General features: G+C 35.0%; 1 long non-coding RNA gene and 1 other non-coding gene across 2 annotated transcripts in view; one reads left to right on the top strand and one right to left on the bottom strand.

Annotated features, from left to right (window-relative positions):
• Positions 1-16,585, top strand: part of LOC116664884 — a 668,708-nt gene that overhangs the window by 414,415 nt on the left and 237,708 nt on the right. The window lies entirely within an intron of this gene.
• Positions 13,912-13,983, bottom strand: TRNAD-AUC. The gene has a single exon. It is a non-coding gene; the product is annotated as a tRNA-Asp (tRNA).

Below are 16,585 nucleotides of genomic sequence, written 5' to 3'. Positions count from 1 at the left end.
TTATCTGATATTCTAACGTTCCCTATATTGAAACATTTTTGGATCTTTCTTAGATACCTTTGGCTTTAAATTAAGAATGAGGGGCTAAACATTCTTAAGGCAGACTCCTATCAGTGTCTGGAATATCTGAAAGATTTGAAATTGATCTCAGATTCTCCAGTCTTTCAATTATTTGAGTCCCTGCATCAGCTGCTTGGGTGGCTTGATTCTTATTGCTAAAAGCAAAAGCCATTTATTACCATCTCAGTGTGAGGCTTCTAAGTAGCAGGTTATTAGAATTGCGTAGTGTGGAGGAGGCAGAGACTGATGACACAGTGCCATCATCAGTTGTTTGCTATCGTTTAGATGAGCCACCATTTAATTATTAGTATAATGTAATAACTTGAGCTTGCTTTGGTGTCCTGGAAATTAAAATAAAGCACATTAGTAAATTCCACTAAACACTGCTTTCTTTCCTAGATGAAATGCAATTAGCACAACACTATTTAACAATCTACATACCCACTGCTATTTATGGCCAAGCTCGGGTAGCTGGAGAACCAGCCCTTCATATGTGTCTGTCTAATATGAGAAAGCAGGAAACCTACAAGGCAATAAACACTTCAAAATTTTTTGTTAGGAGTTGATTAAAATTCATTGTTAGCTAATACCTGACAATATATTTATATGGGAAAGGATTCTGAATTTTCTGAGAAAAGTAGAATATTCTGGGTAAACTGTAATATTTCTCAGGCAGCATGAATTTCTGCATGGTTTATTAAATGTCCATGTTCTTTACTTTTCTTGGAGATATATTCAAAAATATTTTCTGAAAACAGATAATTTTTAAGCTATTCTACCTAGGATAGAATGGAATGTATAGATAGCTCTTTGTTTTTGAAATCAAATGCTAAGAGAAATATAATGAAATAATTCAGGTCTTCTGAAAAAAATATGCTTTGAAGATTTAAAAAGGCTTTGTGGCATGAAATCCTGAGGGCAAATACGATGGTTAATAGCAAAACTAACCTCATTTGAAATTAAGACCAGTGTATCAATTTGAAATACTGTTTTTCCTGTTATGGAACTTAATATTCAAGTTAACATTTGTTGATTACCTACTATGTGCAAGGCATTATGCCAGGAAGCTTGGGGGATACAAAGTCAAAGGAGAATAAACCAGAAACCTACATCCAAAGAAATATTAGCATTTGGCGGGAGATAGGGACAGTTGATAAAATCTGACTACGATTCAAGGCAAGCTGCAGTAAATACTTCACTAGAAGTGTAAGTGGAAGTCAGTGAGAGGAAAGAGTGATTAAAATATCTAATAGATTTTTTTCTCTGGGACTTAAAAAAAAAACAAAACTTTATGGGTGGATACGTAGAAAAAATATATATTGTAGGCTGAAACAATAGCATAGGAAAAAAAGTGGACTTCTTGGAAAAAGAATAGTCTGAAAGAATTAGAGTATAATGACTAGCATGTTCTGATGGTGTGTGAGGGAGAGAGAATGGAAGTCAGAATGTGGGGGTTCTTGAATGCCATGTGTTTTACACATACTCTGGAAAACAGAGCCTGGGGGAGAGCTTGCATACTAACATTTTATTGGGTATTTTGGCCCCAGATAATTGAAAGCATGGTAAAGAGTAAGTGAAGCGGATAGGATGGAAATCAAATAGAAGATGCTGCATTACTGAGTGTTACAAGTTGTTACAAGAAATCACAGCTGGTTGTGTGGTCACGCAGGACATCTCTAGAGGGGCCACTTGGAACCGCTGCATCTCAAAACAGTCTGTCACGGGGTGGAAGGTGAGCAGTTTATCTCCTAGTTGCTCCTCTTTTTATCTTTCATAGATTAGAATTCAAACTATGGGTGGTGGGAATGTTATAAAATTAGATAAAGGTGATGGTTATGCAATTCTGTGAATATACTGAAAATCACTGAATTGTACATATTAAACAGGTGAATTTTATGGCATGTGAATTATACCTCAATAAAGTTATTATTTAAAAAATTCAATCTATGAGAAGCTAGAGCCTTTTGGGGGTGTCATCAGGTTGAGACTGGAGTTAGAGTTTCTGTGGATTCTGCCATGAAAGGTGGCAACTCAGATTAAGTCCAAACCCACCTTTCAGGACAACTGAAGTGTGAGAAGATGAAGAGAATGTGACTACCACAGTGGCCAGGGTTTGTAAGCTAAGAAATGATCTAATCTTCTACCGGAGCCACTGGACAGGAAACAAGCAACTTGGCAAGGCAAGAAGAATAAGTAGGACTAAAATATCAGGAAAGAAGCATGAACTGCTCCTAAAAATGGCTTAAAGAGAATTAGCAATCAACTGGCAACTTTACTGTTACAGCTGATATTGGGACTTGAGAAAAGTTTGTCCACCAATGTTTAACTAATTTTGTGGACAATTTGTTCCTTTTATCATGAGTTACTTTATTAAGTTATTTCAGCAAGTGGCCATTTGAGGTTATCTTATGCCACTATTCAGCCTTCCTAGCTTTGCTATAACTTATCTTACGATCAAGTCATTCTCAGTATTTCATTTCAGAACTGGTGGCCAAATGTTGCATATTCATGGATGGAATATTTTAACTTCTCCATGAGTTTTTATTTTTGATTTAAAAGAGGTGTTTGCACAGGACTTAAGTCAGCATAACTGGCTTAGTATAATGGCCTGCATAAGAATTTCTTCTAGGTGCATTTTTTATGTCATTTATGGTAGGTCTTTGCCTTTATAACCATAATTTCATCAGGTAGCATAAAACACCAAGCAATTCATGTATTTGTTGTCCAGTTTTTATAGGAGTACCTGAGGCGATTAAGGATGTTCCTTTTTCCCATAGTTAATTTTGAAGTCGTGAAGTATAAAATCCTATCAGCTGTCTGTGATTATATTTAGCCTTTTATATTAATCAAATTGACATGCCCTACAAAGGGCTATAAGCTTAGCTACTCGAGTTGATTTCTTTAGTTAAGAAGCAGGATTCTACAATGGAATCTGGGGTAGTTATTCAATATATACTTTATATTTTCTCCTTTCATTTATGAGATAAGACACATCAATACACAATATTAAGTAAGTGTTTGTTTGAGAATGTCTAAATGATATGTTCCGAAAATGGACAATTCCTGAGCTACAGAAGCAGTTATTAGATTCTCCATCAGATAAGGATGATAAGCTTGCTGAGTTGAAAGTATAGATGTATGTTTAATAGGAGAAAGAGAAGTATAAATATTTTATATTTAATCAGATATCACATTTAAACAATATTTTTGAATAATTTCAGTTAGCAATAGACATTGTATACATATGATGCCATCAAGTTTGATGGTGATTTTAGCATCAAAACTGAATAGGCTTTTTAGAATTAAGACTTTACTTTTTTAGAGCAGTTTCAGTTCACAGCAAAATTTCAGGGAAGGTACATAGATATCCCACAAATCCACTGCTCCCACACATGCACAGCATCCTCCATTATCAACATCCCCACCAGAGCGGTACATTTGTTACAATTGATGAACCTACACTGACACATCATAATCACCCAAAGTCCATAGTTTACATTATGGCTTACTCTTGGTGTTGTACATTTTATGGGTTTGGACAAATGTATAATGACATGTATCCATCATCATGGTATCACACAGAGTATTTTCATTGCTCTAAAAATGCTCTGTGTTCCATCGATTCATCTTTCCCTTGCTCCCATCCCCCTGGCAACCACTGATTTTTTTTTTTTCCTTTCTTCATAGGTTTGCTTTTTCCTGAATGTCATGTAGTTGAAATCAAACAGTATGTAGACTTTCAGATTGGCTTCCTTCACTTAGTAATATGCATTTAGGGTAAGCCATGTTTTCTCATGGCTTGGTAGCTCATTTCTTTCTAGCACTGACTAATATTCCATTGTCTAGATGTACTACAGCTTATTTATCCATTTATCTACTGAAAGACATTTCGGTTGCCTCCAAGTTTTGGCAATATGAATAAAGCTGCTGTAAATATCCATGGATGGATTTTTGGATATAAGTTTTAAAACTGAATAGTTTTTCTAATTTACCAGAGCTGCAGATTCTCTGTGACAGGGACAATAAACCTTTATTATAGCCTGCTTAGTTAGGCTGTAAGTAGGTCCTTTGTTGTGTGCCATGTTTTGAGTTAAAGCCCTTGAGCATGGCCTGTCCTTTCACGTGTACACAAAAAGAAAGGTTTGTAATGATTTTACCTACCACATAGGTAGTTGTTGAAGAGATATTCTGAGCTGACTTTTAGACTTTTTCAATTTCTGTGACCCAGGAGAGTGGTTCTGAGATGTCTGATTTGGTCACATTATAAAGGAGCATTCTTATTTCCAAAAATTTCGGTACTTGAAATCTACAATTAGCTGTTCAATACAAGACATTTCCTTAATTGTCTTTTAGTTGTCTATCTTGGAAAATTTAGGATAATTTGTGATCTTCTCTTGGTTAATGCCCTTCTTTCAGCTGATAGACCTTGGCCTAGAATGAACTGTTGTTTTGCAGAGTTGGGTTTTTTCCTTAGAAACTTTGTGTCCCTTAACTAGCTTGATGAGTAGATGTATAGAGTCTCATATTAAGGGAACATCTACCTAAGAAAAGTCAGGTCCTTACTGGATTGAAGTGACTTCACAAAGGTCTGTATATTCTTCAGATCTTCTTTCAGGGCTTGGGAGAAGTAGGACATATCTTCAGTAAATCCCTTGGTATATAACTGTCTAGGTGAAATATTGATTTCCCAGGGGAAGGAAAATAATTATTGACTATTTTAAAAAAATCAATTTGGACACTAAATAAAGCTGAGTGCAGATACATTACTGTTAAGAATTTGGCCTCAGGTGGGATTGAGGAGAATAGGGGCTAGGTACTACATGGAAACAAGGAATTAGCATTGTGTGAATTACTCACTGAATGTGGACAAAATTTGGATCCTGACTATAGGGCTTTTTAATATGTAAAATTTGTCCATTGCTGGGGCTAGGTAGAAAGAGAATTAGTTCATTGTTCTTTAAACAGGTTACAACTTCTTTGACTTGAGCTTAAGAGGGTGTTGAAAAACTTTAGAAGTTTTGAAGAATAAATTTGGACACGTGGAGGTTTATTAATTAATTATTTTGCCCATGTTTATAGATTTTTGGCTGATAAATTTCTGGAAACAGCTAAGTTTTTGGTTGTTGAAATGATTACCACCTTACATAGTTACCATTTGTGTGTATGTGTATGTGTGTGTGTGGTGAGACCACTTAAGATCTACTCTCTTAGCAAAATTCAGGTAACTGAACTTTGTACCCTTTGATCAGCATTTCCTTATTTCTCTCACTCCCCAGTCTCTGGCAACTACCATTCTGCTCTCTGCTTCTATTAGTTAAACTTTTTTAGATTCCACATAAAAGTGAGATCATACAGTATCATTGCAAATTTCTGTGTCTGACTTATTTCACTTAGCATAATGTCCTCCAGTTTATCCATGCTGTGGCAAATCACAGGATTTCATCTATTTTATGGCTGAATACTATTACACTTTCTCTTTCCATTCATTGGTTGATGACCATGTAGATTGTTTCCGTATCTTGGGTATTATGACTAATGATGCAGTGAACATGGGGTGCAAAATTCTCTTTGAGATACTGATTTTATACGTGTTATGATACTTAATATCAAGTACTTCAATACTCAGACTTGGTATTGCTAGATCTTTTGGCAGTTCTATTTTTAATATTTTGAGGGACCTCCTTACTGTTTTCCCATAATAGCTGTATCAATTCACATTTTCATCAACTATGCAGAAAGGTTCCCTTTTCTTCACATCCTACCCAACACTTGACATTTTTTTTTTGTTTGATAATGGCCATTGTAACAGATGTGAGGTGATACCTCATTGTGGTTTTGGTTTGAGAAATATCCTGAGAAAAGGGCAAATTATCTAGAAGATCTGGGGGAATAGCAAAAGGAATCGAGTGGTATAATTTATGGGTAAAGATAAATCTGGCTAGAGAGAAAAAAGGGTACGAGGAGGGAAGACTTCAGAAGTTTGGAAGGACTTTTTTTTTTTTATTTCCTTTGGTCTTGCTAAAAAATTGTTTAAAGTGTCTATCTTGGAATCAGTGTTTTGTTTTAGGCCTCAGTATAACATATATAAAAGAAAATTGACCATATATTATTTAGTTTTTGTTTCACTTCTTTTCTAGAGGTCCTCTTAAATGTATTATTATTGATATGTCAGAAGCTCCTCATAATGCCCATTGTAATTCCAAATCCCTCTTAACAGAATCTTCCCATTTATCAAGATACACAAAATTATTTGGGTTATGGTAAGACAAAATATAGGAAGCACAAGTTTTTCCAGAAAGAAGTCACAGCTTTAATGTAGAGATGAACCTATGGTAAACGAGTAAGAGAGCCTGTCTACTAGGGTGAGTCAACAGTGTGCACTTGTGAATGGCGTCTTGGCTTCCCCAATCAAGCAGAGAGTTTGATCAATGCCTCAATAATTGTTGACCTCAGAATATGGACTAATGAAAGCAGCCCTCTTTCCTTATTTGCCCTCATGAAGGTTTTATAGGGAGTCTGAAGCAAAATTTAACCAAGTACCTTTTTTAATAAATTGATCACTGGTCTAATAGACCTACAAATTTTGACATGTAAAATTTTATTCCATATGATGTTGATTTTTATGTATGGTGTATGGTCACTAATAGGATCTTTAAAATTTTATAGTTAAGTCATGTGTGCATCTTAATTTCCACTTATTTTATTCTTTTTGCTATTTTTGGTGTGAGGAAATGTTGTTTGTGTCTGTGTGTGTTCAAATTGATCATTTTTTTCTGTCAACTCTCCTTAATTCTCTTATGAATTCTCTATTTATTATATTAAAAAAGTTAGGGATAAAATACATGAGTATTTCTAAGATCTTCATATATCCTTCTGAATCGCAGACACTGGACTTTTTTGAAAGCTATTAATTATAGAATCTGTTGCACCTCACCCAAGAAGCTGATGTCCTTCTTATTTATTGAAGTAAACTAACCATTTTCTTGCTTGAGAAATAAGATCATTTTTATTGCATTATTTTTATTGAAGCATTTTATTGGATTACCTCTTAGGTAATTTTTATTGGGAAATTATTGAAGAGTAGTAAATTATTTAAAATTTTATTTGTGAATTTCTAATAACAGATACGATCAGTAGTAGGCATTTGGAATTCCAAAATCTTGACTCTGTCAGGACACTATCTTTTCTATGTTTGTTTCTTCTTCTTTTTTTTTTTTTTAATTTTTGTTTGTTTGTTTGTTTTTAACACCTGCATTGTGGTATGATTCCTGTATAGTAAACTACACATATTTCAAATGTATAATTTGATGAATTTTGATAGATGTATACACCAATGAAACCACCACTACAATCAAGATAGTTAACATGTCCATCACTCCCCAGGAGGTGCAATTTTTGAATTCCCAGTTTATCCCTTCCCACCTCCTTTACACCCTGGTAACCATAAGTTTGTTTTCTATGTCTGTAAGTCTGTTTCTATTTTGTAGATAATTCATTTGTGTCCTTTTTTTTTAGATTCTACATATAAGTGATATCATACGGCATTTTTCTTTCTTTCTGGCTTTCTTCATCTAAGTTTGCTTCTTAACTAAAACTTTTTCCAAGCCAGAAAAATCTCAACATGTTTGCAAATCTTCAAAGGTTCATCATCTCTGTTAAGGCAAAGATTTTCACAGCATTGTGGTTCTTCAAATCTCAGCAGGTATTTCTAGTGACATCTCATCAAGTGATATTACATGATTGTTCCGTTTTCCTTCCTGATCAATAGGAATTCTCTTCACTTTCGTAACAACAAGAAGTCTAGACTGTGAGGGTCTTTGGTTCATCAGTAGTATTTTATATTAAGGAAGAAGAAGTTCATTTTTCCTGGCCCGTTTTTTTGACTGCTACGCTATCTCTCATGAGCGATCTATGTCTGCTTAATACATTTGAATGGAGGCACTTCAAAGGTAGTTCATCTCTCCTTAAGAAAACAAATAGTAGAATTTTTTTTCTAAGAAAAAAAATCAGCAAAGTATAAAACAATGAAATACTCTTCTGTCATCAGAATCCATAGATAGACAAAGCAACACTGACTTTCAGGTACCAAGGAAATGTAAGATCAGGCTATTCATTGTGTTTTCTCAAAAAAAAAAAGTTAAGAACCGTTGAATTATAGAGTAAAATTTGATTGTTTCATGAATTAAAAGACTGAATTTAATGCCATTTAAATATATAGTTACCTATGATAACTGAACTCTCACAGCATATCATATGAGAAAAATCTCAAAATTGTGTCCTTTATTTCAAGATTGACTTGGAGCTGTAGTTAATATTTGGCTTATATATTTGATTTAAGTATGCTGTAAAGTGGTAATTGTCCAAATAAAAATAACTATTTTTTGAAAAACATATGCTTGTAAAATACGCTGTTTATCTATGTACTAATCAATACCCAGACACATACGTGAATTTCAGAGAGTCTGTTTTTTTCTCTTTTTCCTTGGCAAAATGTGATTTCACATAACTTTTCCTCAATTACATTTTTCACCTGATTTCTCATCCTTTATCACTTATACCCAAACTGTCTACAACGTGGCCTTTTCTTTAAGCTCTTTTGGAACTCTTTTTGCCAGGATCTCCAAAAAACTCTTAATTGCCCGATTTAGAGAATTCAGTTCATTTGACATCTTCTTCTGAGATTTCTCAGCTGTATTTCATATTTTTGACATCATGCTCCTTATTGCAATTCTTCTGCTTTCTGTGACACGATACTTGGCTTGTAATCTTGCCACCACTGTGAGAGTCTATGCTTGGCTTTCCTATCACTTATATCCTCTTTCTGAGTCACTTTATCCACTTCTTTGTCCTCAGATTCTCTGTAGAAGCAGAATTCTACTAAGTCTGTATTTCCATCTCAGACATATTATGTGAATTCTGGACTGTTATGATCAACTCCAGTCCTGTGCATCTCATGCATCACATGCTGAACTTAAAGAATTTGTTCCATAAGCCTTTCTTCATGTAGTCTGACCTATTTCAATTAAAAGAACCATTATTTATTTGCGTCCTACAGTCTGAAAATTGCATTCGAGATATATCTTTCACCATCAAGTTCTGTTTTTCTGGACTTCATATCATCTTTTACCACTTCTTTCTTATTTGTCATGTCTTGTTTAGTCTGCTTATTAGTCTCCCAACTCTGGTTTTCTACAGCTTTGCTCAGTCCATTCTCCATAATCGCCCCAACAGAATCTCATCTTCCAAATATCAAATGAGTAATTCATTTTAAATTGAATTTGATGTATGAAATAAAATATCAATTGAGTTTCTTAAAATTGGAAGCTAGTTGTTTCAGAGCTACTTACCAAATATTCCTCATTTGATTTGCGATGTCTGTGTTAGTGTATAATAAATTCTTACACACAATTGCATCTCTTTCTGGGCAATCTTTTCCAATGTGTATTGTTCATATAGTTGCTTATCTGGGGACAGTACTTCCCTATATTATGTATTATTTCTTTATAATGTACTGAGTTTTTTTCTTTTTTAATATAACCAGATTCTTCAAATTAGTCTTTTCTTTCTGAATTATCTTTGATATAGTCATCTATTGATTTTTTTCCAAATCGCTTTTTTTTCTAGTGACTCCCAAAGAAGTCCATTTGAATCATATTGAATTACGGCATAATAGAGGGAGAACTGATGTTTTTACATGTACAATTGCTTTTGAATAACATGATATATCAACCCATTTATTCTCTCAAAGTGTTATATATCCTTAAATAAAGATTCGCTGTTTCTTTATAGATTTTACACAGAGAACTAGAAAGAAGGATTTAAAGGTCCTCTTTTGCTACTTTCTTTTTCAAGGGAATAGTGTAGCAAAAATACTCTCTTCTAACAATTTTATATAATTTAAGATTGTCACTGGAAAGTTAGTTATTCATTTTCACCCCTCTATAGCACAATCACGTTGTCTGTGAACCTTTTAGATCACTCTTACCTGAACATCTAAAGAGAATGATTAAATTCCAATTTGGGCAAACATAGCTGAAAGCCCATTACAATTTGGTATTTAATAGAAATGTGACTTTATTTTGTAGTGCCAACTGGTGGGATTAGGATATTATAATTGCAATTTAATTTATTTAAAGATGGAGCTGTAATCATTTTATTTTCCATGTTCTCTTTTATGTTTTTGTGTTCCAAGAATTGATCAATCTCTCTGATGGATTCAAACTAACCAAATTCACAAAAGACTAATCTGTAGGCCAAAATGCTAAATTATTATTTTAAAATAGCATGTACTGACTTCTAGCCATCAGAGTTGCCAAACAAGAGCAGTACTATTAGTGTGCACAACTGCTTAAATTCAACCTTGGCTCTTTTAATTAATCAATCTGTTGCTCTTTTAATTAATCAATCAACAGCTTAGCCTCTATATGCCTTAGTTTTATCATCTGTAAAATGAGAGCTGTTGTGATGATAAAATGAAATAATATGTGTAAAGAACTTAGCATAGTGCCTGATACCTACTAAGTGATAAACATTAGATATCACTTAGATAGCAAAGATGATATTTGAAAGCAGTAAACCAATTTAATTTAATTCCCATGCTCATTTAAATTTTATTTCCCCATAGCCTTTCTGTCATTAAGGACAAAATATGAAGTGTATCATCCAAGTCAATTTTCACCACATGATTTTTTTGACTACCTTTGGCTTTCAAATTCTTCCATGAAACAATAGAACCAGGCTTTATTGAGGGAAAAGGGGGACTTATACCTTTCAAACAAGTTAAGAGACAGGTCAAGATTGCTCAGATCACTAAACTTTTACTACAAGTTAAAGGCAGAGAGACCTCAGAATATATGTGAGAAAAAGGAGGACAAGTTCTTAGGGTTGAATGGTTAAAGGAAGGGATGGAGAAGAGGTCCCATTGGAGGGCTGGAGGTGGTAGACATCCCAAATATGTTGTGTGGGAAGACAAAAGCTGAGGGTCTTAGACCTAGTTTTCTGCCTGGAGAAGTGACCACTACATAAGTGTCTTTGAACCAGAGGAGAAATGGCAGGATGGTGTGCTTAAAAGATAGTAACCAGAATACCCCAGTTTCCATCGGCTCTCAGGTTCTTTGATGACCTAGATGTTGTAATTTGATCTCAGAATTGGAACTGGGAGTTGAGAGCTGGTGGAGCTGTTTTGGGCTATCAAGATAAAACGTTTAAGGGGGCTCCCCAGCAGAGGCCAAGAGATAGATTATCAAACCTTTAGTCTTGATGAGAGTTATGATTAAGACTCGGTATCTGCAGAGCTCATGAAAGCTGAGGTGGGACCTGGTCAGTAAAGTAGGTCTGTGCCTGGAGAATGGCCTGAATGCTAACTGGCTTCAACTGGTGTGGACATTTGCCACCAGAGTATCCAGTGATCAAGAACTACTGCAGAGAACACCATGAATTTAGAGGGCTGAACAGCAACATGTATGCATATCAGCTGCTGCTTTAACCATCTTCATGGAGACACGCCTACGCCATATGGAGGAGAAAAGATAAACAGCTTGGAAACACTAAGTATGCACTAAAAAGATTCCAATTCATTCAAAAGAAGCTGAATTAATTTTAATTGGCTAGTTCAGTTTTCTCCACCCATAATCCCTTCCACTATCCACATAAATGGGGATTTTAGACGAATTTGAGTATGATGATAGAAAGTAAAGAATTCACTCTTTTTATTTTCCCTCATTGAAGTCATGATGCAGTATGTGTCATTTTTTAACACATTAGCATTATCTCATTAATACCCATGACAACTCTGTGAAATAACTACTATTTTCCCCCTGTATTTTAAAGATTTAAATCAAACCTAAGATAAAAAACAAACCTAATCTAAAGGCACCAAATCAGTGCATGGTAAAACCAAATGGACAAGGGGGTTTATTGCTAAAATCTAAGTGCTTAAGTGCTCTTGTACCACAGAGTGCTGTCTGCAGGCAGCATATTCGGATTGTTTTATACATTTCCCAGGATGGATTTGTTTTCTTACTCTCCCATAGTATCATTACCATACTAGTTTTCTTCACCAGAGCCATTTCACCATATTCCTTTCTCTGAAAACTCTTCCTTTCTCTTCCTTGGAACTCATGTTATAGTTTAAATCACCAGCCAACCTCTACACTTTCACTGACTGTTCCCTCCACTTTCAAGTTTTAAATAAGGTCTGAATATTTCCTGAATTTGTCTTTGAAGCCGCTCTTCTCCCAACATCCTAGTACCTGGGGGCGGGTGAGGGGGTCAGGATTGGGCTTCTCTTCGTATCACTGATATTTTTCAGGTTACAACTCCTCTATCTTCATAATGAAACCCCTGTTGATTTAAAGTTCATGCCTGCAGTGATTCTGAAACTTTGCATGCAACAGAATCACTTTGTTAAAATAGATCAGGGGCTGAGGGCTGAGAATTTGAATTTCTATTAAGTTATTGTGTGATGATGATACTCCTAACACAGCTACATATGTATAAATTATTTTTAGGTCTGGATGTTAAGAATAAAATCTATAGAGATTTTAGAGGTGATGTTTAATCTTGAGTTAGAGGAGAATTATCTCACTGTATTCTTTGTTATTGAAATCTGAAATTAATTAATTTCACCAAATATTCACCAATTATTAATTTCACCAAATACTAATTTCACCAAATATTAACTTGACAATGATATTCTTATGTAAAACTTTGCAATTATTTCATCTATTAGAAAAAGCACATATGGAGATTCTAAAATGCTTTTTGAGAGTAAATGAAGTAATTCATGATTGAAGTAGCAATACATGGACATAAAATTACCCCATTCCAAGAAGTATTTCTGCAATACTTTCTCTCAGATATCATTTTGAATTTCAATCTTTACAAAATCTTATATCGTTTTCCCCCTCAAGTCTTATATTATTTATGGTAATATTTTATGAATAATAGTATTTTATCTTTTTCATTAATATTTATATGTCCATTTAGCAGCCTTTTGCATCCCAGTATATGTACTCTCAGTAATTACACTTTGAACCAAACATCCAACCAACATCTATTTCTTTGGAATGCTTTGCAGTTTTCTTTTCAGTTTCTTGTTTAGCTACACAAATAAATCACTGCTAACAGCCTGAATTGAGGATAATGTGTGTCAATTGTAATTAAAACTGTGGGTTGATTTTCAGTTATTTTAAATGACAGGTAAAATATTGTGTTCTAGGTAAATATAACACACATCCAAAAGATCTTTTAAAGCACAGGTGTCAGCAATGCTAAAGTCGTTAGGAACCAAAAGAGAGAACAAGATTATCTACACATTACTTTGGGAAATACTGACAGAACAGGGTTATTAAAAACAAACAAATAAACAAACAGGGGGAAAAAAGAATTTTCCTTATCCTTTCTCATTTCAGTCCACTGAAAATGAGTTATCTCTATTCCTATGTGAAAAAACTGTTCCTTTATTTATATATTCTATACGGGTCTAGATAAATTTTATATCAACTTCTATGGTTGATATAAATATCAACATAGTATTGAAATAAATATAGCCAGGATGAAAACCTCCTAATTTTCTTATCTAAGTAAGGGTGCTTTGTTGCATGGAATAGGAACCAGTGAAAACTTACCTGAAATCAGCTATATTTTAATGATAGCAACCTCATGGAAGCCCAGACTATTCATTCAGCCTTTCTGGGACGCATGTTTTTTTAATCTCTTCTTCATGCATGTCAGCTTGAGTCTCCTGCTTCTCTCTATGGCCCAGCTCTCTCTGCTTACATATCATTATATTCTTTCTTGTTGTTTTCGGGGGGGAGTCACTAGGTTTATTTATTTACTTATTTATTTTAATGGAAGTGCTGGGGATGGAACCCAGGACCTTGTGCATGATAAGCACACGCTCTACCACTGAGCTATACTCTCCCGTCTTCATTGCATTCTTGACTCATCATGACTATCTCATGGCAGCCTCGGCTCCCAGACTGTCAGAGCTTTCAGTTCAGCTTCACACAGTTGAGTAATTCAGTTTCCCAAATGGAAATTTCCAGGAGAGAGAACTGAACTGCTGATTTTGGATCAGATACCTAGCTCTTGTTAAGTTAGATATGCTTAGACGTGTTGGGTTGTGTATATCAGGCTCAAAGTGTGGGGGAAATTTTCTAAAACTTTACTTCTCTTCCTGTAAAAAGAATTCCCTGATCCCTTAAGATATACAGAATTCATCTAAATAACTCTCCCCCATTGTTGTTAGTTATCGGCTGTTAGCATATTGTCATAATTATATCAGGTTATATTTACCATTATCAATCTCAAATGAAGTTTCAAAAGTGCCTTGCAGCCTACCTTAGTACATTTATTTTCTTCACACCTCCAACTTTACCTCCATTATCATTCTAAGTTAATGACTGTTTCTTTTACATCCAAGAGAAATTAGCAAATGGGAACTCCTCTGTCTTCACAACGCTCTATAAATACACCTGCATTTGCAATACCCATTCTTTCATTCTTCCCTCTTGTTACAAAGGACTAATAAACTCTCTCCTATCAAAGTTCCGATCCATTGGCACATAATTCAGTTTTATCAGGGTTCTCACCCCTCAGCCAGCTTGCTGCTGAATACTTCTCATCAGTATTCACACCCGCTGTTGTCATCCAATTTAAAATAATCCCCTTGAACCACATAATCCCTCCAGAAGTTGCCTTGCGTATATACTCATCTTTTATAGCCAAACTCCTTGGAACATTTCCCTACAGTCGTGAAAGTTCCATTCCTCCTTTCCTTTCACTTTCAACCCGCTTTAATCTGGCTTGTCCACCTACTGCTCCACTAAAACAGCAGGGCCAAGCAAACACACATTCATGCTGCTTAATGTGATAAACTCTTTTCAGTATTAACCCTACACAACATTTAACAAGTATTTAACGTGTCCGTTTATTTGAACACAGTTTAATCTTGGCTTCCATGGTTCTACATTTTTTCTCATTTCCTTTCTCCTTCTCTGGCCCCTCTTGGTTAGTGTTTATTTGTGTCTCATTTTCTTCTTTTGTATGTTTTTATTTCTTACAATATAGCCTTTGATTTTCATCTTTTATCTGTCTCTACTGTATAAAAGTGGTATTAACCATTTTCACATCTTTAAGTCATACTTAATTACAAAATACCTCACATCTGCGTCCAGTTAAGAATTCTCTTCTGAGTCTCTCATCTATGTGGATGTGTATGTGAAATCTTCCCACCAGAGTTTCACAGAAATCTGGCAAGTATGGCATTCCCCTCCTGCCCCCGCCCCAAGTTGTTTACTTCAAATCCTCTAGTTAGAACATAACCCCTATCTCAGTAAAGACCTTTTCTCATACAGTCCTTCATGCACAAACCTGGAAGTCACTTTTAACATCATATTCCTCATGTTTCACGTTTAATCTAAACACCCCCTTGTCTTCAGCATCATCACCAGTGGTGATGCCACTTAATGCTACTATCACTTCATGTTGCATCTCTGTAATAGCCTCTTAACCTTCAACCCATTTTTCATCAAGCAGCCAGGGCAATCTTTACATTCAGTTTTTAAACAATTTTTATGAAAGATATACATATATTTAGTTTAAAGGATCAAATTATTCTATGAAGTTTATAAGAGAGCAAAACAAAACAAAGACACACGAAACAGAATGGAAGTAATTTCTCACTTCCAGTTTCAAGGAAAGCAACCACCTTTTAAACTTTTCAGTTATGGTTTTTAGCTATAACTCTCTACCTAATAATTATGATACTTTGTTTTTTCAGTTTTATCTTTTGCTTTTCCTTCTTGTTTTGTCAACCATTATCTTTTGTCCTTAAACTATGGAATATGAAGATTTATTTAGTTCACCTTTACTTACAATTTCTTCAAGGCAATCTAGGCTTTCCTCAGTATTCTCAATATTCTTCTCAATATTCTTTCATCCTCTGCCTTTCATGATAGTCCTGAACAGCCTGCCTTACTGTTTTAACACTGTCATGGATCAACGTTTTTTTAACACTATCTCCCAGTTACTTAATCAAACACTAGTTTAGGGATGGCAATAAAGAAATTTTGCAGATGTAATTAGGGTCCCAAATCAGTTGACTTTAAGACAGGAAGATTATTTGGTGGTCCTGACCCAATCACATGAGCCCTTTAAAAGCACAATATTTTCTTTGGATGATCACAGAAGAGGAAGACAAACATTTGAAGTGGGAGAAACTTTCAGTGCACTGTTGCTGATTTAAAACTGGAGGAGGCCATGTGGTAAGGAATGGGAGTGAACTCTAGGAGTTGAGAGCAGTCCTTGGAGGACAACTAGCAAGGAAACCAGGACCTCGGCCCTACCACCAAAAGCAACTGAATTCTGCCAACAACAGTGGGCCTGGAAGCAGATTTTCCCTGCTGCCTCTTAAATGAATACTGAATTCAACTGGCACCTTGATTTTGATCTGAGTGGAGAATCCAGACATGCCTGGTGGACTTCTGACCTACAAAACTGTGAAGTAATAAACAAGTGTTGT

Source organism: Camelus ferus, chromosome 7 (assembly GCF_009834535.1).
Source record: "Camelus ferus isolate YT-003-E chromosome 7, BCGSAC_Cfer_1.0, whole genome shotgun sequence".
NCBI classification, from domain to species: domain Eukaryota; kingdom Metazoa; phylum Chordata; class Mammalia; order Artiodactyla; family Camelidae; genus Camelus; species Camelus ferus.
The sequence above is the reverse complement of the archived record's forward strand: the minus strand, read 5'-3'. Positions and strand labels throughout refer to the sequence as shown.